General features: G+C 37.6%; 1 protein-coding gene across 2 annotated transcripts in view; it reads right to left on the bottom strand.

The window, feature by feature from the left end:
* The window catches only part of ntmt1 (N-terminal Xaa-Pro-Lys N-methyltransferase 1), a 50096-nt gene extending 22671 nt beyond the window's left edge, over positions 1 to 27425 (bottom strand). The window contains exon 1 of one of the 2 annotated variants that reach the window (XM_057355944.1): positions 27153 to 27425. The gene's annotated coding sequence lies outside the window, so the exon portion shown is untranslated. Of the gene's footprint in view, positions 1 to 6903; positions 7010 to 27152 lie in introns of those variants that run through there. The other variant, XM_057355936.1, reaches the window with a different exon arrangement.
* Between the last annotated feature and the right edge of the window lie 241 nt (positions 27426 to 27666).

The raw sequence follows: 27666 nt of genomic DNA, 5'->3' as shown, positions 1-27666 counted from the left end.
GAAAATGAGTAAACGGGCTCTTGTTTCCTTAAAATTGGCTTGCCATCTATTTGGCTGATCCGTTTTAGAATACAAAAATCTCCACAGTCTGTGAATCACAAAATACTGCTGCTATTCTAAAAAATTATAAAAAACCAAACGTCAAAAAGACAAAAAAGTTGAATACATTTGATGACATGTAGTTGCCTACTGTGAAGTATAAAGGTTAAGTCTAGTGAAATCTCAATTGTGTTCTTGTGGCAATTAGCCTCTGGTGGTGCTCCAGTTCCAACAGACTGACATGTGATCGTCGCAGTAGCAACCATCACCCATCAGGTGGCACTGTTAGTTAGGGCACTTCCCAGTATGCTTGACCCAGCCCTAGCAAGGTCCTCAATGCTGCTAGCACAGGAAGAGATGAAGTGGATTATTTGGCCCATAAAAAGTACATGGGGCTGAGTTCACTGACTGGAAATCGCAGAGGAGATAGGGCAGAGAGCGGAGGTGAGTCAAGCTCATCTGCCTCAGCAGGACTCTGGAGCCTACTCACGCTTTTATCACAGAGTAGATCGCTATCGCATTCATTGTCTCACCACGTTGTGGACAACCTTGAACTTTTCCAATTAACCAGCTGAAACGCTCCACCGTTTGGGTAGGGGTACAGCTAGTTCCATTAAACTTTGATTAATTCTGTATAAATGTAAAGAGTTTTTGACCTACTCAAGGACACTGTTTGGTTCAAAAACAGGGGTCACAAGTATTTTCTCCTCCATTAAACCGAGGAACTTTATGAGCACAAGCCTTAAAATAGAATGTCAGCTCAACCCTCACTCCATGTTTCTCTGTTTTCGAAGATGAACTCCTAAAGGCAACAAAGTCATAAGGAACAACCAGACGGTTGTGTACTGTAGGCAAAACAGTTTCTGTTAGAGTTCGCATTATCGTGTGCTGTGAAAACATCTTTAGCTCTACAGCAGCGCAGCTCTTGTTTACCAGAAACAGAATGACGTAGGCCATTACATAAGATTCATTCTACCTTTCACAAAAAGTGGTATGGAGCGATCTACTTGTCATAAGTCAACTAGGCTACACCGGCAAACCAGATCACCTTCCGTGCAGGGTGAGACACGCTAATTCTGTTGATTGACTCTTAAGGGTGTAGCAAGGCCAGCGTGTTTGTGTCGGAAATGGTTCCTGATAATGTTTCCTAAATCTGTTTATACTGATTTAGCGTTCTCATTTAAGTTATCTAGTTAATGTGAATCTCCGAAAGTGAAATTGTCCTCTCTCCCCCTCCCTTCTCCATTGTGGTGAGTCAAACAGTAACATTTCCCTCTCAACTCTGTTTTGCCGTCTCTCTCTCTGTGTGGAGATTAAATGGGCATCCTGCCAGGTTTTCATATTTCCTGGCAGCAAAGGGGCCAGCCAACTTCCTGGAGGGGAGGGGCTTACTGAAAGGTTACATTTGCACAATGTGCCTATGGAAAAACACAGAGCGGCGAGAGAGCGCGAGAGAGGGAGCAAGCAGAGAGAGGAGGGGCGGCAGGGGAACAGATAGGGTGAGAGAACGGGAGGGGGGAGCTTGAGAGAGCGTTAGGCAGCTTGGGCTAAACTAAACGACACCACCATTCTGCTGTGCTCGGGTAATGGAAAAAGCCCTCCAGGGGAATATTCAGCATGCAAGAGTATCGAGTTGCTCTCCATCATTACAATGCTGCCTAACACCCCATCCTCCCCACGCCCCCTCTGTCCCTCCCCCGCAACGGCCCCCTCCTCCTTGCCAGCTTCATTTTTCCCTCCTTTTTCTCCCATCCCTGCGTCTATGAAATAAAAAGCGTTCTGGGAGGCTAGCTGAGGGCCACGGGAGCTTGTTTGAATCTGGCCTATTTAAAGTCGCCGCGTATAGGTGTGTACGTGCATCTTCAGCATGAGTCCATTTGGTGAGGTGCGAGCAACAGAAGTTGCCTGGCTGGTTTTGGGCATGGAGGAGTGCGGTTGTTTCGGTTCACGTGTGTAGTCGATTGTAGAGAAACAATTATGGCATTATGATTATGGCAACGGGAAAGAAGGGAGAAAAAGAAAGATCGAAATAAGAATAAAGAAAGTAGTGTCTGCAAAGCCAGTTATTATGTCAAAAGACTAAGTTAGGCACACACGAAACTCTACATACACCGCGGTTAGACATATTTCATTGGTTATTTGTGATTGATGATTCAGTGGTGAATAAATTATATTTTATTAACCACACACCTAGTCTCAGTCTCAGATGATCTGCCCACAATCTATTTACTGAGCGTCTGATGCACACAGTATTACAAATAAAACTAATAGGAGCTTGTAAAAATGGCAAGCTCCAATCGGATTGTCTCGTTGAAACATAACTTACAGGAGTGCTCAGGTTTTTATTACAAAAAACCCCAAACTGTTCTGAAAAGCCAATTATTTTCATGAATTAATTTAATACAGATTTTTTTCATTTTGCATTCTTTTTTATTTGGACTTTGAATTACTTTTGTGTATGAAATGCCATATAAACAGACCCGCATGCCTTGACCAAATAATAGTTTTTAGGTTTTTACTAAGGCCTTAACTACCTTTCCTCTAGTTTTACTGGTGAAGAATAGAACCTGCAATGGCAAGGTCATGGGTTTGATTTCCAGAGAGTGCACGTGTTTATAAAATGTATGTAATAGCACTTTATGTTGCTTTGGATAATGCCTTTGTCAAATTTCCCAAATGTAAAATAATACTTATTTTTGGTCAAATGTCAAGTTGTAATGGTTCTTCTTGTAGAGACTGCATATTTTGAATTAAATTTTCAGAACTGGTCTATTATTTTGCTATAATTGATACACTGTGATATTTTCCCATCCCTAAATGGTACGGTGGTGTAAGTGGGTGGTTCTTGGCCAGAATAAGTTGCAATGTGGACCAGACTTATTTATGCTCTGACATTCTCACATCCTTCCATTACATAATCAACATCTGTGCAAATAATAGACCACCACAAATAAATAAACTGACCATTTGGTTCAGTTGGTCTTGGTAATGACATTTATAAATACAGGTACACTTCACACCAGAACACAATCTTTAATACCACACGTCACACCAGAATTTAAGAATCAGTCGCACTCGGTAAGAAAATAAACTGTAATTTGAATGACATTATGTAGACCATACTGAATTATAATTCAGTGAAATGCAACAGATAATGGCATTCTGCAAAGTAGTGTTCATTCTACAGTTTATCGCTACTTTAATTCTAATTCTTAACTGAATTAGAAACTTAAAAGGCATTCTTAATTCAGTTCTAAACTGCACAACACACACTATGCACTATGACTTCACCACACCCTTCCCACTCCTGCCCACTCAGTAGTTCAAGAACGCTGTTACATTCTGGTGGGACTCGCAAATTTCAAAGGACTTGCACAACCAAAAATAAACAGTGTGCACTCATGGGGAAATGCAGTGACAGTGTAAACATTTTGAACTTAATATGGAATAGATGGGCTTCTTGAACAATGCTCGATTCTGACTTTCTTCCTTTCTAGAAAAAGAGAGAAAGGGGAATACACTACGAAAAGAGAAGAAGCAAAAATCCCCCAACACCCCCCCCCCAAATCAAGCTTATTCCATCATATTTTCATTTTTGAAGTGATCCTTAAATTTGTGTAAAATGCATGTATTGTGTAAAATGATATTTTATTCAAAATCTGCAAACATTCCTGTTTGTCCCATTTCAATTTTCTAATAAAAATATTTGTTTCTATATAGTAGAGGTGCAACGATTGACCGGCAAGAGATCGGAATCGGCCGGTTTTGCGTATGATCGGCCCGACCGGTGACCGGCCGGTCAGTCTCACGTCTCGCCGATTCCAAGCCGATCTTCTGTTTCCCGTGATACGGGCAAGAACGTCACAGCCGTCAGTACACTTTAGCCGCAAGTAAACATGTAAACGTGCGCGCGCACAGCCTGTCTTTCACGGCTCGTTTATACTCGCATGTGGGTCCACCGGACCGCGAGTCTCTGCTGTCTGACGCGCATCTCTCATATCCGCTGACTGCACGCGCGTGCACACGCATCATGTACTGTACAGACTGTAGTTCATCTCTCGCTGCTCCGTCTACATGGGGTATGTATGCTAACAGTGATGCTATTAGCATCATGCTAAACTCTGACACATGCTAAACTCATATTGAAGTCGTTCACTCTGTGTAAAACAAACGTAAATTCCATTCAACCTGATTCCTTGTCTTACATTAAAACTGTGATCATTACACCTAGGTAAAATGACATTCAACACGACTTCTACTTGTTTTTAAAAATCCAAAATATAAAAAAACGAATAAATCAACCAATATATGTGATATATATCTGATTGAGTTCTTTACTAACACAAAAAACTGCAAATACATATAAATCTTTAGAGTAGAATTCACTCATAAGATTTTGTTACTTTTTTATTAAAGTTGCAGCAAAAATCAACCCACTTCTTTTAATCTATACAGACACAAGATAAAGACAATTTATTTTACATTTCAGAAAAAATGAAATAAAGCAATGTTAGTTTCATAAACGGAAACAGACGAGAATAAAGTTGAAGTATTTTATTGTTATCTTAGACTTTTGTGAGATGAGTACAAAAATGAAAAAGGTAAATTAAGTGACATGTTTAGTTATATTTTATTATTTGTACTTCTTTTCAGTCACAGAGTTATTCAATTTAAGAGTTGTTTGGGAAAGAAAAGATTCTGTAATTTAATGCAGCTTGGAGAACTGCATATAGGGAAATTTGGGGAAATTGTAATGTTCAATCATTTATTCAATGAAAATAAAAAAAATGTGTATTGAAGAAAAGTTAATATGGTTTTATATACTGTCAATTATAGTTTGTGGATAGAAAATCGGAATCGGCAAAAATCGGAATCGGCAGGTTTCACTTGTAATAAAATCAGAAATCGGAATCGGCAAAGAAAATTGCAATCGGTGCATCTCAATTTTTTTTTCTGAAGCTTTATATGTACCCAAATTTGTACCGAAAAGTGAGCAAATCCGGACAAATCCGTGTACAAACCCACTTACTCATTCCTCATTTGTAAAAACAGACAAACAAACACAAAAATTATATTAAATATTTTCAAATTTGTAAAGATGCTAGGTTTTTTAGGGTAGAACGTATGTGTGTATGTTGTACTTGTAAAAAAAACTGAAGAAATGTATTATTTATACATCTTACAACATACATACAGTATATTATACAACGAGTCAACGACTGTATTTTACTATTTATGATCAATATATTTTAAAAGACGGCTATTGATTGGTCGGTTCTTGGATTGTTTTGTTGGTTGGTCATATTATTTGACCAAAAAGTGGCATAGGGAAAAGTTGGTATATCTAAACAATTGCTGATTACGTTAAATGTCATCAATTAGAAGTTTTGTAAGTCAAAACCCATAATGTTGGTGTACATCTGAGAATAGAACAGAGAGTCATTAATAAGAGTTACCATGACTAGTGGAAATAAACACTGTGAAGCCATAAAAATACTGCAGTAGACTGATCAAAAGCCATTATTCTCCACTCAATTCCCACACCAATATTATAAGGGTGAAAACAATGCTGGTTTAAGGTCAACAAGCCAGAAAATGGATTTCATCTGCTTCCCAGACCACATTAGAATCAAAGCAGGCCGAAACATGTCCATCTAATACAGCTACCATACTGTAAATCATCCACCCACTGCAATCAGGCTCTGACATCCTTTATTTCACTAGAGGGATCAAGGCGTTTGCAATGCATTTTAATCCCATTGCATTCTATCTTGGTCCCCTCCGACCAACTCTCCCCCCATGCTCAATGTGCGTGTCTGTTTCCCATACCAGACAGTGTCTAGACCAAAGCAATTATAGACAGCGCTTGAGCGCCTTGCCGCGGCCTGACGTTTGAAGGCCCAGGGACGTCCTGGCAGTGGACAGTAGGAAGAGAGAGAGGGAGAGGTGAGGCGGTTTCCTGGAAGGCCTTATCACCCAAACCTCTCATTTCTCTTGTATGCTTGGAAGAACAGCTTTTCATTGTTCTTCTAGTCTCTAAATCATGTACTTGGAAGGTGAAGACATGCTAAACTTTTGGAGTCAATGAGAAATAAGAATGAAGGGGTCCAGGATAAAAAAAGTGCTGGTTTTGTTGAACCGGCTCAATGTGTCTAGTCTCTGTGCCAAGATTTATGCTAGAAGCTAAAAGAGAAATTTCATACCCTGGAAATTCCCTGCTGTACAGAGATGGGTTGAATCTAAATATGAAGCTGTGAGATTGAAAAAAGTAACATAAATATTTAATCATGAGCATCTCATTATGGGACGTGTTAGATTTTGAATGCATTATGGGGCTTCAGGAAGATAAGGTCTTAATTACAAACACAAAAGAAAATGCAGTGGAGACTTCAGATTTGAACGTTCATGTGCATGCACTCCTAAAGCAAGATAGAGATAACATTTTTATTTCAGAAGTGAAATTATCTTTATGGAGGTGTTTTGGAATATAATGCGTTGTTAAAATATGCATAATTTGTCCATTTAATATTTCTAGCCATATCAAATCATATTATACTATTACAAAAACCCAAACAGTGAAACACATAAAATACCAAAACGATGTACTGTAACCAAATCTATACAATTTGTATGAAGTTAAACTTTTCACCCAAGTATTAAAATATGATTTTTGGATCTAATATTTAGTTTAAGAACTCAGATCCCTGCAGAAAGAAAAATTAGTGCCACAAAATGAAATCTCTGAATTTATTTCAACTTTCTAAATATCACGTCTAGTTATTTCTCATTTTCTCACTATCACCCTCATTTATGTTGACTGTCTTATCACCTTTTTCTTGTTGTAAAACAAAAACACATTCTCACTCTTTCACTCTGTGGTCTGTCCCCAGCTCTTCCTCGTCCACCTCTATTTCCAGTCTTCTCACCTGTACTTGTTTTAGCCTCTCTCTGCCACTATCTCTCATTTTGCTCTTAGTTGTGGTTCTCTCTCTCTATCATTCCTCTCTATCTCTACCCAAACCCCTGCAGTGGTGTACTCCCTCCCACACACTCAGACACTGACACGCAAAGACGGTTGTGTGTGTGTGTGTGTGTGGACAACATTGCTCTCCCATCACCACAGACAGAGTGACTTCAGCGGGAAAGAATGCTCTCTCCTTCTGCTCGTTCTCGGACTCCCTCCTTTTCACAGAGCCTCTGCCCTCAAACACACATGCACACACACTGGAAGATTAAGGAGTGAAGAAAGAAAAAATGCATATACACACACTCACATACATACATAGACCATTTACATTATTTGCATTTATAAAGTTGCCATACACTTTTATCGGTAACACTTTATAATACTGTTTCATACTTAATAGGTAGTTATGCAGGAACTAATGCAGAACAAATGGTTAGTGCTGCATTAACACTGTAGTCATACAGATAACTAATAAGGAAGAAAGATTAACTAACCAGTAGGTAACAGCATACCGAAGTTTAAAGTAAGTAACAATTAGTTACTTATTACTTATTTAATAGTCATTAATGACAACTAAATGTTGTATGTCTCCCGCAGAACTATACAATAACTAAGACTCATTTAAAATAACTATCCATTAACTACTCATTAAGAGTTGATAAACATAATTTTGCCAGTAAGCAGCCTATTAAAGATAGATATTTGGTATTAGAATTAATTATATGAATAGTTGAAATTAATTTTAACAAATTCTTTTGGGAATTTCGTAGAAATCTCAATACTGTGATATTTTAATTTTAATTGATTTAAAACAAATCAATCTATTGTGCCTTTCAACCAAAAATAGTAAAAAAAAGAATCCCCCTCTTAATCACTGTATTGTCTCTAATGTTTATGTGGTAAAACTGAGTTTTTCTTGTCAATCAATCGTTACAGTACTAAAATACTACAAATAATGCACTGTTACTTTAAGGGGGAGGGGCATGAAAATGACATCACCGTATGCGGAAGTCAAAGCAGCAGCGTGTTCAGATTGAATGCTGCTAAAACGCTAAAGCGCATCTAAAATGAAAAAGACCTGTTGTGCAGTTTACTTTATTGATATATATTCAACATGCAATCGCTAATGTCTTTATGCAAACAGATTAAAGCTACAGAACAGAGAAGCAAACAAGGCGCTGTGATTCACAGAAACAACTGGAAACTAATAACCGATACCTGCATTTACAGTTAATATTTTGTGTCAGATATGTTAAGTTCTGCGATAAAACCATATTCAATTTCATATATTGCATTGACTATTGTGTAACTGTAAAGTTTTTGTTAGTATTTATTAAAATGTATCTATTGTGTCCATAAAAGTCAGCTCTATTCAGGTGTGTGTGTATGTGTGGGTGGTAAATTGAGTCACTAGCTTTTGTTTCAACAGTACTGTTTTATTTATTGGTAATACTTGGAATATACCCCAGAACTACTTTTTTTATTACCGGGTTATCATGATTTTCACTTTATAATTGTTATAATCCATCATAAGTAATTACCTAATACTAATATGGTAAGACCTGAGTAATTATTCAAATGTTATCATGTTTTTCACTTTATAATACGGTTCCGGATCATAAGTAATTATGATCATATAGTTATTAAATGATGTGATAAGACCTGAGTAATTACTAAAAAGTCACTATGATTTTACTAATGGGTTACAGAGAATTTCTTAATAGTTAATAATGAAAACACAACTATTCAGCTATTGTCCACAAGACTCATAATAAGCAACAAGGAAAGATATGTCAGATATGTTTGTGAGGTAAGTTGGCTAATGATGCCGTGATTAGGAGGTGTATTTCTTAAGTTTCTTTCTTTTAAAATAAATAAAATAGAAAAAAGGAGAAAGATTCATTCGATTTATTTCATTTATATTTTATGAAAAATAAAATCTTGATGAGGACAATATTGGACAATAGTTTAGAGATATAAAATAATGAAGTTAACTGAAAGTAAACAAAATATGTTAAAACTGTATTTTTAATAGTAATCAAGATTATATATAAATAGTTTAATTGACATAATTTTTAGCAGCTGTTAATAAGTAGTTAGTAGATAGTTATTTTAAATGAGTCTTAGTTATTGTATAGTTCTGCGGGAGACATACAGCATTTAGTTGTCATTAGTGAGTATTAAATAAGTAATAAGTAACTAATTGTTACTTACCTTAAACATCAGTATGCTGTTACCTACTGGTTAGTTAATCTTTCTTCCTTATTAGTTATCTGTATGACTACAGTGTTAATGCAGCACTAACCATTTGTTCTGCATAACTTCCTATTAAGTATGAAACAGTATTATAAAGTGTTACCCTTTTATCCAAATCGACTTACAGTCCATTTAATGGTATACATTTTATCAGTGTGTGTTCGGTGGGAATCGCATCAATGACTTTAGCACTGGTAACGCTCAATGCTCTACCAATTTTGCTACAGGAACACTAGCTAAAATAATGACCAATATATAAAAGTTTAGAAGTTTAAGTTTTTCCAATAATAGGCCAATGTTTTATTTGATTTCAATGAACAGAAACTTTTTCAAAGTTTTAATTTAAGGAAACTAAAATAACCTTGTGTCAAATCAACACATATCAAGGACTAGAAATATTCCATATGTTGACGTAATGCTATTTGCATAACATTTGTCCAAAAGTGGTAGCTCTGGTGTAAATTTTGTCAGCAGTCCAACTGAAGTGATTTTTAGTTTTGCCTCCAAATAAAAAATACAATTATAAACTAATACACATTCTAAATATTGAAAATGATTTCCAAACATTTTAAATATCTCCTGGTTTAAATAAAGCTGGTTTAGAAATTGCATGTAATAAGACTTTAAAATGGTACTGTGACTGTGACATTAATGTATTCCCCAATGAATGTGGTCGATGTCGGACAACAGAGGAATAAAGTTAATTATGCCATTACTATTTTTCCCTGGTTGTTCCTCTGTTGTTGTTTGTTGTCAATCGCGGAATGGGACCGGGTTGGACCTGCACGGTTTCGGTGGGAGGGGCTTCCTGGGTCGCGGCTGGTGGGCTCTCCCTGTTCTCCGTGGACGTTTGCTCGGTGGCTTATGGTCAGGGTCACTGCGTGCAGCTATGACACGTCAGAGGAGATCTGGCCCTCCCGGCTGAGCCTGGTTTCTCCCGATTTTTTTTTTTCTTCATTTATTCATCATTGGAGTTTGGGTTCCTCGCCACAGCAGTGCAGTGTTGGTTTGCTCACCGGGAGACTGCATTTATTTATTAGATATTATTTATTAGAATGATCTTGCTTGGTCTATAAACACCATGCACTGTGCTGTGTTTTACCTTTCTGTGTTTTTCTTATTTGCTCCTGTAAAGCTGCTTTGGAACAATGCACATTGTGAAAAGCGCTATATAAATAAAATTTAATTGAATGATTAGACTCCTTGACATGACACACCTTCCCCCTAACATGGGCCGGTTTTTGTCACTGTACCACTTTTTGCGATGAATAATATTTCCGTAATTATGAGTATTAGTTTTACCTTCATCTCATTTCTCCTTGCCTAGAGAAGAACTACGAAGCAGCACAGCTCACCCCACTCACCCCTACATGTCTTATCTAACTAGGCTTCTGGTTTCACCACAGATCCTTAAAGCTAAGTAAAAATTGTTCTGATTCCTCTTACTTATTAACAAATAAAGATCTATCAGGAAACAACTTATCCAAAGGACCTTGGTACTCAAACTTATTTACTAAGTATATAGAATGTAAAAACCTGAACATACATCGAGCACCACTTGAAATTTTTTGGACACAAGCCTTCTAGAGAACATTTAATCGTCTAAAACGTCTGCCGTGTCACTGACTCTGCATTCCTTTAAGCATCTTCTCATTCTTCTCTCACCCACTCAACACAATCATTATGGGATGGTGGCTTTGCTCCTGGCCAGATCTTCTGCTGCCTACAGTCAAGGATAACTTGTCTGACCTGGCTTTTCTGCCTCCAAAACCTATTCAACAGCAATTCAAGACATGAGCCCAAAAGCCAGTTCACTGTCATTAATGAGGATCAATGATGGCCCAGTGGTAAAAAAAGGTTGATCACTTATTGTACCAACATTTATTTCTCTGATGTTGTAAAGAATGCTGCAGGCAATGCATCTTGTTTGCATATTAAGAATATCTCCTGTAAGTTTAAATTGTGTGATAAAGTGTGTGCTGAATGTATCAAAGATGCCTGAAAAACAGCTCTTTAAACACTAGGCCACCACCACTTAGTTCAGTATGTTATTTTTAAACGATTGGACAATATTTGGATCTCCAGAGCATAATCATGTCTGTGTGTGAGACTGTGTTGTGTTTCATCTGCAAACTCCAACTGTGTGTGCACATGGGCGATTGTGCCATTACAGCAGGGGGTTATGGGTAGTCTCTTGATTCAGGACTTTTAACCCCACAGAGAGCAGAGCAGGGGTGAAGGACAATTCTGCTGTCATTATAGTGTCTTTATCCATAGATTCAGACTTGAATGTAGTCAAGTTTGTCATTCTTCTCATTACAGTCAAGCACAAAACAGGATCAAACAATTTCTCTGGCACCACAGTGCGACATTGTCACAGGGGAAATGATGGTAACATTTTCAGCTGAAGATGTTGCAGATCAATGGCAGTAGACACACTTTTCAGACATTACACAATATGACAAATGACAACAAACAATAATTATAACATAAATTATATAACACTCCCCCAGACTTTGTAATGTTCTAACCTTCCAGTAAATAAAATGGAAATTCAATTTCATGCCAAATCTTTTTTGTATATTGCATTTTTTTATAACATCACAGTGAATGTGTTACGTATGTTTAAACATTCTATGTTAAAATGCATACTTTGAATATGCACTACAAAATGTATTTAATTTACTTGGATATTGACATTTTTTCCACCACAAAATCACGAATCTCTGCGTATCCATCATTCAACCATGTCTGGTGTAAAACTATAAGAGATTCATCTCTGCATTAGTCTCAGTCCTGATGTGAAGCTTTAGTGTGATTGAGTAATTTAGAAGAAAAAAAATTGCTCTTAGTATGAACTTGAACGGTATCATACGAACTTAGTAACTGTACTGTGCTCTCCTCACTGTATAACAACCACGGGATAAAATCTTGACATTGACCCAACTGACAAATACAAAAAAATGCTATTAACTATTAAACATATTAAGCATAAAAATACATTTGAGGCCTACACGTACAATGAAATGGTGGAGATACGTATTTTACCTTGAATTTACCTTTTACCTTCATCTTTTAAGTATGACCCTGGTGTCAGGAAACAGCATTGACCTGCTGAACCCCGTTTCACACTGGTAATGGTGATAATTTGACATCAGCCCTTGATTTGAACAGGGGGCTCTCAGGTAACCGCTTATTGTCTCATTACAGTGAAATATAACAATGACAAGACACAGTGGCTTACACAACACCAGGCCTCTATATAACCCACAGCAAGTCTATTGGCAGATATGGGCACACCAAGTTTCTTCTATATCCTTTTTATTCTTTCTTTTTCATCCTGATTCCAGGATATTTATTTCAATTTTCATCTCTGTGCACAAAAGTGTAAGAATAAGCTGAGCTAGCTTTCCTGTAGCTCAGTGGTTAGAGCATGGTGTTAGCAACGCCAAGGTCATGGGTACGATCCGAGGGATTGCACATACTTAGCAACAAATGTGTAGTATAATGCAATGTAAGACGCATTGGACAAAAGCGTCTGCCAAATGCATAAATGTAAATGTAAGAATAAAAGAAAGGATTCAATTAGATCAAGACATCTATATTTGTGTGTGTGTGTGTGTTTGCATTGGAACTGCAAACTGCTTTTATTGCTCTTTCTATGTCCATTTGGAGTCCCCATACAATCTGATTGTTTTTTCTTTCCTATATTCGTCAAAATATCTTCTTTTGTGTTCAACAGAACTAAGACATTTATAAAGCAATTTTTCCTACTAAGGTAGTCAGTGGTTTCCAAGAACTGTTAGCAGGGTTGCTGCACACTTTGCAAAATCAAATGTAAGACTTTTTAAGTCCTGTTTAAGACCTGAACAAAGAAAAAATAATACCATTTTTATACAGCTGAACAAACAGCCTTTAACACACGTTTAACATACGTATGTCCCAATTTTTACTCAGAATTACTCAGAAGAATGAAAGAATCAAAGCAGATACATCTCAAATAGGTACATCATATTTGTCACAAGCCTTTTTCTTAATTTCCTTATCCAGCTCATCTAGAGCCTCTATTTTCTCCTTCTGGGGTCTTCTCAGTGTTTGGCTTTGTTCTGCCATCTGCCATACTATAAAAAGCTTCTTTGAAACTACTTTAATTTTTATGACAATCTCACAAAAATACAGATGCATAGTATTTATTATATGTATAGTAAATTTCCTGTACCGTTTTTTTACTTTACCACATTAAATATTAACGTATACTACAAAGTGTATATATTAACTATAGCTAATGCTACAGAATAATACTGTAGTATATATGTTAATAGAGTGTGATAGTTAGTTACCATAATATTCTACAGCTGTAATATACTACAATCTACTATAGGACATACTAAAGTATACGACAGTATATTATGTGATGTGATGCACCCGAGTATGTGCTAATGTCTAACACTGGGTTCACACCAAACGCAAATTAAGAGTTTTGTGCGAGTAAATTACATACAAAGTCAATGCAAAGACGCATATAGACGCAAAATCTCATCTTCCGCGAAGGTTGAAAATATTTGTCTGATCGTGTCACTCACACGAAAATAACTAACTTTTCCGGCGAGTAATAAATAGCGTGGAACGCGATTGTTTGCGTTTGGTGTGAACCCAGCATAATGTTTTAAATTAAGAAGTTAAAAAAAATGTAATACAATACCAGTATAATTTTATTGTTTATTTATTGTTTTCATTACATAAGATTCATAATTTATACTTAATAGGATGGGGGTGTCAAACTTTAAATATTTTACCCACTCGTGTTTATCCTTTACGGACTCTTCTCAGTGAAGCGTAAAGCCATAATACATAGTTACTGCAGTAGATGGCGATAATTATCTATTTCAGTTTGTGATACAGTAAGAAGAAGACGTTACACAGTGACAGCGCTGCTCTGAAGGCAGAACGGAATGTAGCTTTTGGTCGCGCTACACCGCTACTTTGTGTAATTAACTACTGGAAAAGCTAAATTTTTTTAAAAGTAGCTGAGCTACCGTCAAGCTAATGAAAAATATTGTTAAGTTAGTTAGTAGCGTCGCTACTTTAGCTACTCCCCAACACTGAGTCACCCAAACCCGCCTACTCATGTGAGCAAAAGAAAAGTTTAGTCAGAAAGGAGAGAAGGATCGCCTCATTATAAAAGAAACATAACACAGAGAAAAGTAACCGAGGTGGTTGTTTGTTTATGTCTTTTAGAGGTCGCTTCGTGAAAGACGAGAAAGCTAAATAAAACAGAGGTTTAGCAGTGCAAAAAGCAAATAAGAGCACATTCAGCGACAAGAAAGCGCTTGTAAGATATTATTGCCCGGTTTCACAGACAAGGCTTAAGACAAGTCCCAGACTAAAATTAATGTTTGAGCTATCATAACTGAAAATAAATTGCCCTGCCATATCTTTAAATATGTCAATGCCATTGTCTCAAGATGCACACCAGAAATGTTTTTATCTAAGACATTTTATTATAAGAGACTTAAATATCCTAATTTAACTAAGGCATAGCCCTGGCTTAAGCTAAGCCTTGTCTGTGAATCCGGGTTTATGAGTTTAAAGGTTTTTTGGCCCATCTTGCATGTAGCCTCATACTCAGTGGCGGTTCTAGCTTCCAAGGCGCCCTGGGCGAAACCCCCTCTCAGCGCCCCCCCCCCCAAATATTTTATATTTGCTTAAATATTTTAGAGCAGAGCACAACTAGCGAACTTCATTTTCACAATAGAGGTTTTCATGCTTTCTTTAAATGTTATAAAATTCCAAAACTTTCCAAGCCTGAAAATCTAAAATGTAATATTCTTAAACATTGCCAGGTTTTCCATAACCGTGGGAACCCTGCCACTTCTCCTCTGGTCTCAATCACTGTCTCTACACTGCTGTTTTCTTCTGGTAGAATTCAGTCTGAGCCCAACATTTGGAATCACTTCTGGGGCGTTTCACACTAAAACACTCTGTGCTTTTCCTTCTCCAGAACAGGCTGTTCTCTCGCTCCATTTCTCTCACACACATTCGTACAAGCACACATAGCTCTGTTTATATTCTGTTTATGTTGCTCGCTCAAAAGACTCTCTAAACTAGCTGCATGTTAGTTCTAGTGCAGTTATAAGAGAGAAGCTGGGGGTTGATAGTGATGCGACTCTCCTATGCAGTCAGAGTTCACTGTGTTCATGTTTGTTCCATCAGTGCATGATGGGTGATGAAATGAACAGGGGGAAAAGCAGATGCTTGGGTCTGGAATGTCTTCTGCAGCCTGAAACAATTTTAGGGTGGAGGGGAACGAATGGCCTGAGAAGAACATGTGAGGGGGTGAAGGAATGTGGATTAAACATTTCTAATATAACAAATTATCTAATTGGTAAAGCTTGTTGTTGTTTGTGGTATGCATTTCTTACTTTTTAAAACATTTGAAAGGTTAGAAAAAAAGATTTTGCTCAAGGATAGAGCTTTAAGAGAACAGTGTTGGTCGACATTTAGCCGCATAACACAAAAAACAACATAGCATCAAATAAAAATGAGATTAGACCGGGGTATCCAAAATCTCATTACTATTACACATAGAGCGATCATGTTAGCCTCGGTGATGATTAAAACTACAATTATCTGCTTTGTTTACTTATTAAATAAATTCTTGTTGCCGACCATAAAGCGAGATAGCTAGCTTAGCAAACACCCGACACCTCCGCCCGATTCGCCTGTGTGGCTGTCGCTTTTGAAATAACAACCCTTTTTCTGCTACACTCAATCACCCACACACATACACACACAAACTGAATCTCTCTCTCTCTGCTCCCCCTCCTCGCCTTCTCTCCCTCTCTCCCTATTTCTTGATCATTCTCTCTCTTCAATCCACCAAACCAACTCCCCCGTCCCCCACCCCTCCCGTTCAGCTTCTATAATTCAAATCCTGTCAGCTCTGTTCCAGACTGCTGGCGCCAGCCTCTCTCTCCAGGAAAAAAAAGAGAGTGGGGAAAAAAGCAAAGGAAGAAAAAAAAGCTCTTTGAGGGACAAAGCCGACGGAGCCACACACACACACATACACAGCATAGGCCGAAAAGCAGAATGAAGTTTTTTTAAAGAGGCAGCTGTGGGTGGACTTTTCAGAACCAAATATTTTTCCTCTATTTCACTCCCTTCCTATTTCTCTTTTTGTTTTAATCTTTCTCTTTCACTCCATTCCCCTCCGTTGCGTACACTCTTTGATGTTTCCACTGCCTTAACTGGACAATGTTGTAAAATCCTCCCTTGCGAAAATTTTTTGGGCTAGTTTTATTGACCTTTTAAAATGAATTACAACATAGACAACTTGGGTAAATGTTTTAAACCTGGACTAATGTTTCATTTTTCTATACCCAGCTAATCTGGTCTAAATCTGCACTGTAAAAAAGAAATCCCGTAAAAAACGGATAAAGTACTGACAGAAAATTACCAGTACACTTTCCTTTATTTTACGGACATTTAAGTTAATGCTAAAATGCAATTTAATGCAGTGGAAAATGTAAAATACAGGTAAAACGACTGTAAAAATGAATACGGGAAATTCCTTCATATTAATACAGTATATTGTGCCCTATTTTTATGGATTTTTTAGAGTGTGTCTTTGGAAAATTGTATGGAGAGAGAGAAAGAAGCAGAGCGAGAGAGGTCTAAAAGTCTGACACAAGGGCCTGCCATTGCTCGTCAGCATTTAAATTTGGATAAAAATAGCCCCGAGACTAAATCCATCTATTTCAGGTCTTAATGAGCAGTCTAGTCATGGGACGCAAACAGGCAGAAATGACAGCCATCGTCTGAGAGTCGTCCACTGACTCAAGCGTTCCTTCACTCCTCATCAAACTCTCTTTCCCATAATCCCTCACTCGCTTACTGCGAAACACATAATTTCTAACCATTCTCAAACACACACAAACTCTCACTTTTGTCCTCAATGCACTCAAATATACAAACACACCCTTATTTACTCTAAAACTGTTGCTTAACCTTTTTTGGGGGGGCAACCCCACAGCCCCATCAGTAAAGCTCAAGTACCCCATTGACAACACCAAACCAGAAATATGCTCATTTAACTGAACACGTTACACTGTAGAAAACTTAATTTTACAAAATGTTACTGTTATTTTTTTACTGATATTTCACATATAATGGCCAAAGAACTGTAATTTAACTAAATTTGACTGTTTTATTAACAGATGTTTTCACATATTTTGGAGATCAAATCTGTCAAATTACAGAAAAAGACTAGAAAATCATGTACTTTTACAGAAAAATTATATTTTTACAGAATATTTCTGGCGCCCCAGTTGTTTTTTACGGGATTCTTCACAGTGTACAGTATTATTGTTGACCTTATTGAAAGCATTACAAAAAGAAAATTGCCAATAAAAAACTTGAGTACATAAAATGAAGATAATGTTTTGTTACATTTAACAAACTAATTTAGTTTAAATTCAGAGTTTTATTTGTATTTAGTTGTATTTTTCATGCATATTTGGAAAATATACAGAATCTGCGTTATTTTAAAACTGCATAATAAACTAAATAGCCTACTTCATAATAAAAAGCAAATGAGATGATTGAATAGCACAGAGACAAAAATAGGCGTCTGGTGTCCTTTCAGACTATAAGTGTACCCACACGAGTAGTGTGTTTGTCACTTTCATTCACTAATTTTTATTTCTATTTTCATCAGTTTGGTTTTTCAACCTGATCTCATTCTTAAATGTTGTACTAAGTGGCTAATTCTTATTAATGTTTATGTCTTGAATCGTACATAAACATACAATTGTTAGAAAAAAGCTATACTGAACCCCCACCCCTAACCCCAGCCCTAAAACTAACATCACTGGCGAGAAAGCAAATCGTACTGAAATGTACGAATGAGATCGAACAAATTCGTACGAATTAGCAAAAATTAGTCACCTCGTAAAATACTTACGTTTTTGCTGTGAGATTGGGTCACCATAGAAAGTCACAAGGCCTACACTGTAAAAAAATCCCGTAAAAAACGAACATTTTCTGGCAGCAGGGGCGCCTTTTTGTGTAATTTTACAGTATTTCAAAAATACATGAAAAATCTGAAAAAATGACCTGTATACATTATACTTGGAAAATCATTAAAAAATAACACAAAATTTCTGTAAAATTAATTTCTTTTACAATGTAGAGTTGCTGTTTTTACTCTTTAAACTTAATTTTTACAGTACAAGAAACTCAATTTATCCTTAAAATGATACATAATGAAATTCATTATAAAAATAAAATTATGTTTAGTTATTTTAATTTATTGACAGCGATTCACCGCTCCAAAAGGATTCCCCACAAGCTTCGACTGAATGAAACCTCTCACACTCCCTGGGTGCGATCGACTTGACATAAGACTCAAACAAAAAATGACTTTGACTACCACAACCCACCTCTTTGACTCTGTTCCTCTCTCTCACACTCTCATTCCATCTCTTTTTTATCTATCCCAACACAGACCAATGCTGAGCACACATACTGCAGCAATTCTGGGGGACACGACGACCCCTGTGTCCTACTCTCCAAACATCGACTGAGTTCCCTTGAGAAATGAGTATGAATACTCCATGCTTCCCCCCCATCTCCCCCAACCTCCTCCCGTTCACTTTATCGCCTGGACGAGGTATGATGCTGCCACACACACAGGCTGCAACGGTAATTGGAACATAATGGAACATTTTCGCCGACTGATCTGAACCCTTTGCCCCTATCACCTTCTGAACCGCTCACAAAATAGGCCCACACTCAACGGCCTGCTGCGTGTGCACATACACACACATACACACTAATCCCTCTGTACTGATTGACCATTTTGGTAGCCGTCATACAAACACATCACATGAACTCAGCACACACAGAAACACAGCAAAATGGCACAGATTCAGAGTTCATGTTTGAACATTCAGGGGAGCAGATCATCTACATGACAAGCCAGATTTTTATCTTTATGTACACAATAATAATATTTTACATTGTAATCCGTTTATTTTTTATATTTGGCATGTTAGCGTGCCGCTGCGCTTACCTCTGTGTAATAAGTAAAGTTAAAGAGCGTTATATGTGAACCCGCCCAGAGGCGAATTTTCTACTAATGCACTCTTTTTTTAAACAAAAGAAATATTGCGCCATTGACTTTAGACTTTAGACCAGGTTTGAGTTGGTCTATGGCGCAGTCTATTTTCAGTTCCTCAAAATAGCAACACGCCAACAATGCGCCTGAGCACACCTCTTTTTTTGACCAACACGCCCATGGGCGCACAAATGAGCGCAAATGCATTTGCTATTTATACAACGTGGCGCAGAACGGGAAAATGAGAACTGCGTCGGGCAGAAACTAGCAAAAACACTTGCGCTGCGCCACGTTGCGCCGGGTGTACAATAGGGCCCGATGTGTTTATGTAGTTTTAACTGTTTCTCTGAAGGCTGTGAGTGTTCAGTCAGTGGAGGAAGGAGGATCGACAGTGTGATTTGATCGCCACCTCTAACACCAGCATTATGCAAAATCATATAGAGAAAACAACCACAGCTCTTTACTAAAAGCTGCACCTGTTAAGAAAACAAAGCAATTTTTTGTGCAATTACTGCCTGTCAGTTGAGTTTGTGACAAAACATTTAGCAGTGTTTACATATTGTTTATTACTGCATAATGTAATTCATTAAAATAGAAGTTGAATTTGTTTCATAAAGTACAAGTTGATTTTCAGATGCATACATTTTTTGCATTTAGTGTTTTTAAGGAGAATAAAAGACAAATTTTCCCTATGTATTTCATCGAGGATTTCTTTTAAAAAGTCTAAAAATCTCATCTCGTTCTCATGAACCCAGTCTTGTGTCTCGTCTTGTCTCGTGGGATAAGTGTCTTGTCACACCCCTGGTATATTATATTGCATTTCTGTCAATAGATGCTGAAAAATACACACACTGCACCTTTAAGGATTGTGATTACACATATCCCAACAACCAGAAATAAAGCCAGAGGTGACACAAAAGCAAGTCTCATCTGGCCTTACCCCATCCTCAAAATCAATTACCCATCATCCAGCCAAACCTTACTCTAATAACCTCACTCACCAGTCCCTGACCGAAAAACAGGGGTCCGAACTCCGCAGCCAAAATTCGGTTGGCCTTCACTGTTGTCCCCCATTACAGTGACTTCATTTGTAAATTGGCTTTTAGATGGATTGTACCCCAGCTGGGCCTCCCCTGCCTGTCTCCCTAAAGAACCCGGCCTCAGACTGGTCACTACAGCACTCAGTCAATCAGAGAACCCACCTGGGACGCCAAGAGACACTGCCTGTCTGTTTTGTTTGCCTCATGGCACAAACAGACATATAGAAAAGCTTTTTCATTTCACTGTGTTTGACTCAAGTAGGCCACTTTTGAGTAAAAATCACTAACAATGAAACAAAAGCCAAACTGTTGTACATATACAGTACATATACTGTAGTTATACATACAATTTATAGTTAGTATCCTTGTTACATCGTATGATTGTGATTGATAATGAATCTCTCTCTCACACACACAAAGAGTCTCTTTCTAGTTGAGAACCATGTTAGACTTTTAATATCTTTAAATCAAGTCACCTGCAGCCCTGCATTTAATTGTACTTTGTAATGAACAAATCCACACAATACACATTTACTGTCCACCCGGCCCTTCAGCCTTGGACAGTGTGGTCCCAGCTCTGCTGAAGCTCTTAACTGAGAAGGTCAAATGTGAGGGCCTGTTGGCTGCAGCCGTGCCCATCGGCCCCCACCCACATCCGCCCCCAGACTAACCAGCAGGCCTCTCTGTCTGCTGCTGAGTTTTGGAAACAGCTGTGCAGTCATAACAGAGTGTGTGCCTAGACTCAACTCATGTTTTTTGTTGCTTCAAAGGCAATCTGATACGCCATCCCTTCTGAAACACTGAGACAGACACGCACATGCATGCCCATATGTATATTTCAAGTGTCCACGAACTGTGATATGGTAAAATGTTCAGTACACAGTTGCACCTTGCCAAAATGTAAAATGCCCTAATAAAATGAAATGCACTTCATAATTACATAACTCAGAATAATGTACTAGTTTGAGGTACAGACTCAAATCAAACGTATGTTACTATAAAGACCATGTTGCTAATGAAAACATTTAAAGACAATCTTTGGAATATGCAGATAGTTTGATAGGACAGAAAAACTATAGGTCGACATATGACAATTTTGTACTATGCTATATACTTTATGACACTATTTTAAATACTTTAATAGAAAAATTGCATGCAATGGCAAGATTAATTTGTGAATTGTAAGTACCCATTGAACGACTGACTGTTGCTTTTTATAGACTTACAAGCTGAGTTCTTCCATTCATTTTACATGTGTTTAATTGGTTTATGTTAGCTCAAGTTCATTACCTGCAAGTAGCTCCTATTAGATAAGCAGGCGATGACTTTCAAAGCATTGACAGTTTCGTTCAAACAAACCCACCAGAAAAGATATAGAAAATGTGGCGTTCCTTTCAGAAGGAAGGCACCCTGCTGTATTTCTGTAAAACAGATTGTTTTTGACACGTTAACTTGCTGTGTGTTTAACAAAATAGGATGATATGAAATAGTGAATCTAAATGGTTATTGAGTCCCTTAAATCAGGAAAAAAATGCACTGAATGAGACTGTGTAGCATATTAACTCTAGATATTTTTTCCAAGCAGTGTGACCTTTTTAACAGAATGCATTTTAAATAAGTCAGGTATAGATCAACATTTCAGCAATGCCTCAGAGCAAAAGTAATATAGTCAAATGAGTATATATTTGGTCCAAATGTTAAAGGTGCTTTATGGTGCTTCAAAATGATTTTGCTATCATTGCGTGCATTCAGACTTCAGAGGAATGTCATTACGATAATAGTTTGGTTTTGTGTGAATATCAGCTGAAGCTAGTTAAAGGGATAGTTCACCCAAAAAGGAAAATTCTGTCATGAATTACTCACTCTCTAGTTGTTCCAAACCTGTATAAATTTCATTGTTTGGTTAAACACAGAGAAAGATATTTGGATGAATGCTTGTAACCAAACAGTTCTTGGACACCATTGACTACCATAGTAGGAAAAATTACAATGGTAGTCAAAAGTGGCCCAGAATTGTTTACTGTCCTATATTCTTTAAAATATATTATTTTGTGTTCAACAGAACAAAAAAAAGTAATTTTTCCTACTATGGTAGTCAATGGTGTCCAAGAACTGTTTGGTTATACGCATTCTTCCAAATATCTTTCTATGTGTTCATCAGAACAAAGAAATTTATACAGATTTGGAACAACTTGAAGGTGAGTAAATGATGACAGAATTTTTCTTTTTGGGTGAACAATCCCTTCAAACAGTACTTTTTTAACAATCACATTAGGTTAAGAGCTGAAAAAATGGCTGGATTATTTTCAATCAATATGTACATTTTATAGACTAATTTAACCCAACAGTTGGGTTTGTCCTTTTTTAACCAACCATGGGTTAAAAAATAACCCAGCATTTTTTAAGAGTGTACTCTGAATTTCCCACAATGTAAAAATTATGTGCTCAATAACTTTTATTATAAGTTACTTTAGTAAGTAATAAGTTACTTTAAGTAATGAAATGAAGTTGAATCAGTTAAATTATTTTGATAAGTTATACAAATTGTCATTTTTACTGTGCTATCTCACAGAAATTCCAACAAAAAAGTAATTATTTTCTGAGGTTGCTAATTTTGGCTAACTCATATGAATTTGTACGATCTAATTCATTCATTTCAGTACAATTTGCTTTCGTGCCAGTGACATTAGGTTTAGGGGCGGAGTTAGGATAAGGCTTCAGTATTGCGTTATTCTTGTCACCGTACGTTTGTGTACGATTCACAACGTACGAATTCATATGAATAAGCTACTTAGTAAAATAGTTACAAATTCCCATTAGATCAGGTTGGAATTTCATAAGAATTTTATTAGGTAGTCAATTCATGTTAACTTGTATAATATGAATGGTAGAAACGCATATGATTGTTAGGAAAAACAAAGCACCACCCCTAAACATAACCTTCACTGTCGCGAAAGCAGATCATACTACACGTACAAATAAGATTGTACAAATTCAGACGAATAAGCCACCTTGGGAAATAGTAACAAATTGATTGTGTTGAAATTTCCAGATGCATTAAAAGTAGTTCTCTAACCATTAGTGTGCTGTATTGTTAATATTAAAATACATAGTTTATTAATACCTTTAAAGCTATAGCTAAGTAAGCGTCTTCTCAAGTCATGTCTAAACATCAGGACACACTTCTTTTCTGTAACGAATGTGTCAAACACGTGCAAACACCCCAAAATGTCCGTGTTAATCTCTAATGAACAAAACCCAAAGACAAACTGCTAGTTTAAACAAAGCGAAACGCTGGTAGAAGCAGCCCGCTAGTCTTTCTTTCGCCCTCTCCTTCCCTCCCTCCTCCAGCAAGTCGAACACAGAGGGAGAGAAAAGGAGAGATAGAGCGAAATACAGAGAACGCAGGCATACAAAGGCGAGCGCTAGCTTTCCATCGCTGGTTTACTAATCGGCTCCTTTGTTGTGCTCGATGCATGCCTGTCCCTGTCACATGACCGCGTTTCCATGGCTACCGAGGTCTGAGTAATCATTTGCGCAATGACCTTTATTCCCTTGAGGGAAGGGGAGGGGGAGGTTAGAATGAAAGCGGAGCCAGCAAAAGCAGAGAGAGGAGGAGAAAGGGAGCACGGGAGAGGGAGGGGGAGAACTGGTGAGCAGTAGAGCGAGGCAGTGGGGACCTAGACAAGAAAAAGCAGAGAAGGAAAAAATCAAACTGATTTTCTCTTAGCAGAACTGAGAAGAATCTGTTGGGTTTGGTTAGATAACGAACGGAGAGCGCAAAAAGAGGGTGAGAGAGAGACAGAGGACAGATGCAGAGGCACTGGAATTACATAGCCTGAAAACAGATCAACTGGAAAAAAAATTGAGGACCTTTCAATGTTGACCTCTATATGGTCGCCCAAACCCCTACTAAAGAACAACATGTTGGTACTAAAGCCAAAGCAGTGCTGGTTGGATCTCTAGAGCAAAATCAACCCAAAATCTTCCTCTGTCATCAATTCATGAAAATAGTATCTTTCTTCCACGCATGAGTTTACCGTAACACCTCAGAGATGAATAATGATAACGACAAAATACATGCTAAATGGTTATGGTTGATAAAGACCGTTGTTTGCATCTACACCTCAGCTATGTTATAGCCATCACACAGAATGAGCCTGGCACAGATGAATGCTGACAGTCTAAGCTCAGTCAAGTTTGGGTCACTGAGTTTTACATTCGATTTAGTTTGCTTTGCACTTCTATGATGAGCATTATGCTAATGCTTCTCGAGAAAATTCAGTTAGTGGCTCTCTCCCTGCTTACGGCAACATGTTCAATAGGACAACGTATTCGGTTTCTCTGTTAGTATTAGAGTATATTTTATACTCTGTTTTAGGACTGCTTAAGTGTCTTTGCCATTTATATCTTTAAGACGTTGCTGCTAATTTAAGTTCCAGTAAGTAAAATGCTTCTGCAGTTCACACTCCTACCTTTAGGGGGCAATCGTCCAGTTTTTCGACAGCTATCTTAATAGCTTTTTGTACCAATGGAGAACAGACATCCATAAAGCAATAGTTCCCCCAAAAATGAAAATTCTGTCACTCACTTGCTGCGTCCCAATTCGCATACTATCCGTCCTAAATAGTATTCGAAAACAGAATTAGTATGTCCCAAATCGTAGTATGTTCTAAAGAGTATTCCAAAGATTCCCGGATGGTCTACTACTTCCGGTAGATGCACACTCTAACGGCTAATATTACCCTCAACTCATGGCGAGTAGGCGGAGTTAAGTGACGCTGCACTGCATTAATAAAATTAAATAACTGATGCATCACTAAATTAATAAATATAAGCACAGAGTTAACATTACATATGAAACAATGAATGAATAAATACTTAAATGGAAAGAAGAGCTGTATTTTGATGTGTGTGACAGTTAATGGCCACAATGTTGTCTAGGCAACAACGGCCAAGTCCGTTTCCTGTTAGAAAGTCCCAGTGTGTGCATATTGTTTTGCTGCACACTAAAATGTATATATTTTTCCATAACAAAAACAGTACATACTTTTAGTGCGTAGTATAAGTAGGCGAATTGGGAAGCAGCAACGCTCTAGGTCAGCGGTCTTCAACTACTTTTCTTTGAGGCCCAGATTCCAAAAGTATAAATAGGATGCGGGCCAGTTTTTTACCATATCTTCATTGCTTCTGTTATTTCTGTTATTTATTGCATTTTGTTCATTTTATACGTTACTTATAGGTCATATATTAAAACATGCACACAAATATTGCATCCGGCATGTGTGCCTTTATATATGTATATATTTAATTATAAGGGATATTGTCTTTTTACTTTTATTTTATATTCCTTGTAGCGTTAGTTTACTCAAAAATAAAATTGCTGTTAATTTATTCACCACCAGTCCATCCAAGATATGGGTGGCATTGTTTTTTCAAGAAGAAATATTTTATGAAGATATTTGGTTGAATTAATGAAAGTCAAAAACGCTACTACATTAATACCTGCACTAAAGTAATACCTGCCCCTTTACGTTAAACTGGCGTATTATAAAGCGAATCGTTTGATCTGTGCAAAAACTGAACACTATTATCGCATCTTCGGGTGAATTCCAATCGTATTCATGTGCCCCACGCACTTAGAAGGGCAGATCCTTTGTAGTGCGAGTTCTGGAGGGAGATGAACAGCTGTTTTTCGTAAATTTGGCTGTTTAAATCATACATAATGAATGCAGTAATAAAAACAACTCAGTTTTCCCCATACCTGAGACAACAGTTCACGTGGTGTACCCTTCCTGCAGTTACTTTTAAGGGCACAAGACGCGTTTTGGAACGCGGAATTTATTTTGTAAATAATTCTGTTTCTTGGACAGACAGATCACATTGCTTTATAAGACGTCACTCGTTATGGCGGGAAATACTTTCGTAATGAATGTAGCAGCGTTTGGGACTTTCAAAGATGTGGCGTCTCAGGACGTGCATTTCTTAAAGCACACCGTTCTTAAAGTCTCCCCACTTATTTGAAATGTTAAGGAGGGCCAGGTAAAGATGATTGGCGGGCCACATATGGCCTGCGAGCAGCCAGTTGACTAGCCCTGCTCTAGGTCTTCCAAACCTATATCAATTTCTTTGTTTGGTTGAACACAGAGAAAGATATTTAGACGAATGCTTGTAACCAAACAGTTACTGCACCCCATTGACTACCATAGTTGGAAAAATGACAATTGTAGTCAAAAGTGTCCCAGAATTGTTTGCTTACAATTGTGTCCTACATTCTTCAAAATATATTTTTTTGTGTTCAACAGAAAAATATTTAAAAAGCAATTTTCCTACCATGTGGTAGTCAATGGGTACAATAACTGTTTGGTTATATCTGGAATTCTCTGTGTTCATCAGATTTGGAACAGCTCGAAGGTGAGTAAATGATGACAGAATTTTTATTTTTGGGTGAACTTTCACTTCAATGTCCGATAACTACTTGCAATAATAACATTGCATCTTTAAAAAGCTGCATTGCTGTTACTGTAGCTGTATCTCTGTTAGATGCTTGCAGTGTAGCTATAGTCTTTTAAAAGATTAGCTTTACTGCTTTAAATTTTGAGCAGCTGTCCTATCAGTGCAACCCACACAAACAGTGTTGTTGTTAATTTAATCTTGAAAGTATTAAGCAGTCAATGAACATTTGTTTCTTGGTGTTGCTGTCTTCCCCAAACACAAAAGAATATGGAATCACCTTATTGTCTCCAGAAGAGTTTTGACTGCTGGAAGCAAGCAGGCCATTGTACTGTATAGCCTTCGGCAAGGACAACTTCCCGAACCATAGAAATGTAAGGATTCTCCATACAGACCTCAAGAGAATGAATAGCACCTTCCTCGAACACCAATCAGACACACTATACGCACACGAAAACACACGTACGCACGCTCTCTCTCCCTTTCTTGTTCTCTATCATGCTCCTTGACGAACACACACGCAACCATCTACTCTCTTCCATACAAATCACACGGACAGACACGCACACACACCTCTGCACATAGACTGCCTATCTAAAATGACATACCAGCCAGCTGGGACACTCAGTAAAAGGGATCGAGAGAGAAGGGGAGGGCAGAATATTGTGCAGGAAGTAGTGCGGTTGGGTGTTTGATGGGGTCGGCAAGACCGTTAATCACAGAAATGGTTCTGTTAGCCATGACAGCTGAATCCGCAGCAAAGCACACAGAACGACGCCGGCAGCCGTCGCAGA

This window comes from Triplophysa rosa, linkage group LG2, assembly GCF_024868665.1.
Source record: "Triplophysa rosa linkage group LG2, Trosa_1v2, whole genome shotgun sequence".
Lineage (NCBI taxonomy): Eukaryota > Metazoa > Chordata > Actinopteri > Cypriniformes > Nemacheilidae > Triplophysa > Triplophysa rosa.
Note: the sequence above shows the minus strand (reverse complement) of the source record. Positions and strands in the feature narration are given on the sequence as shown.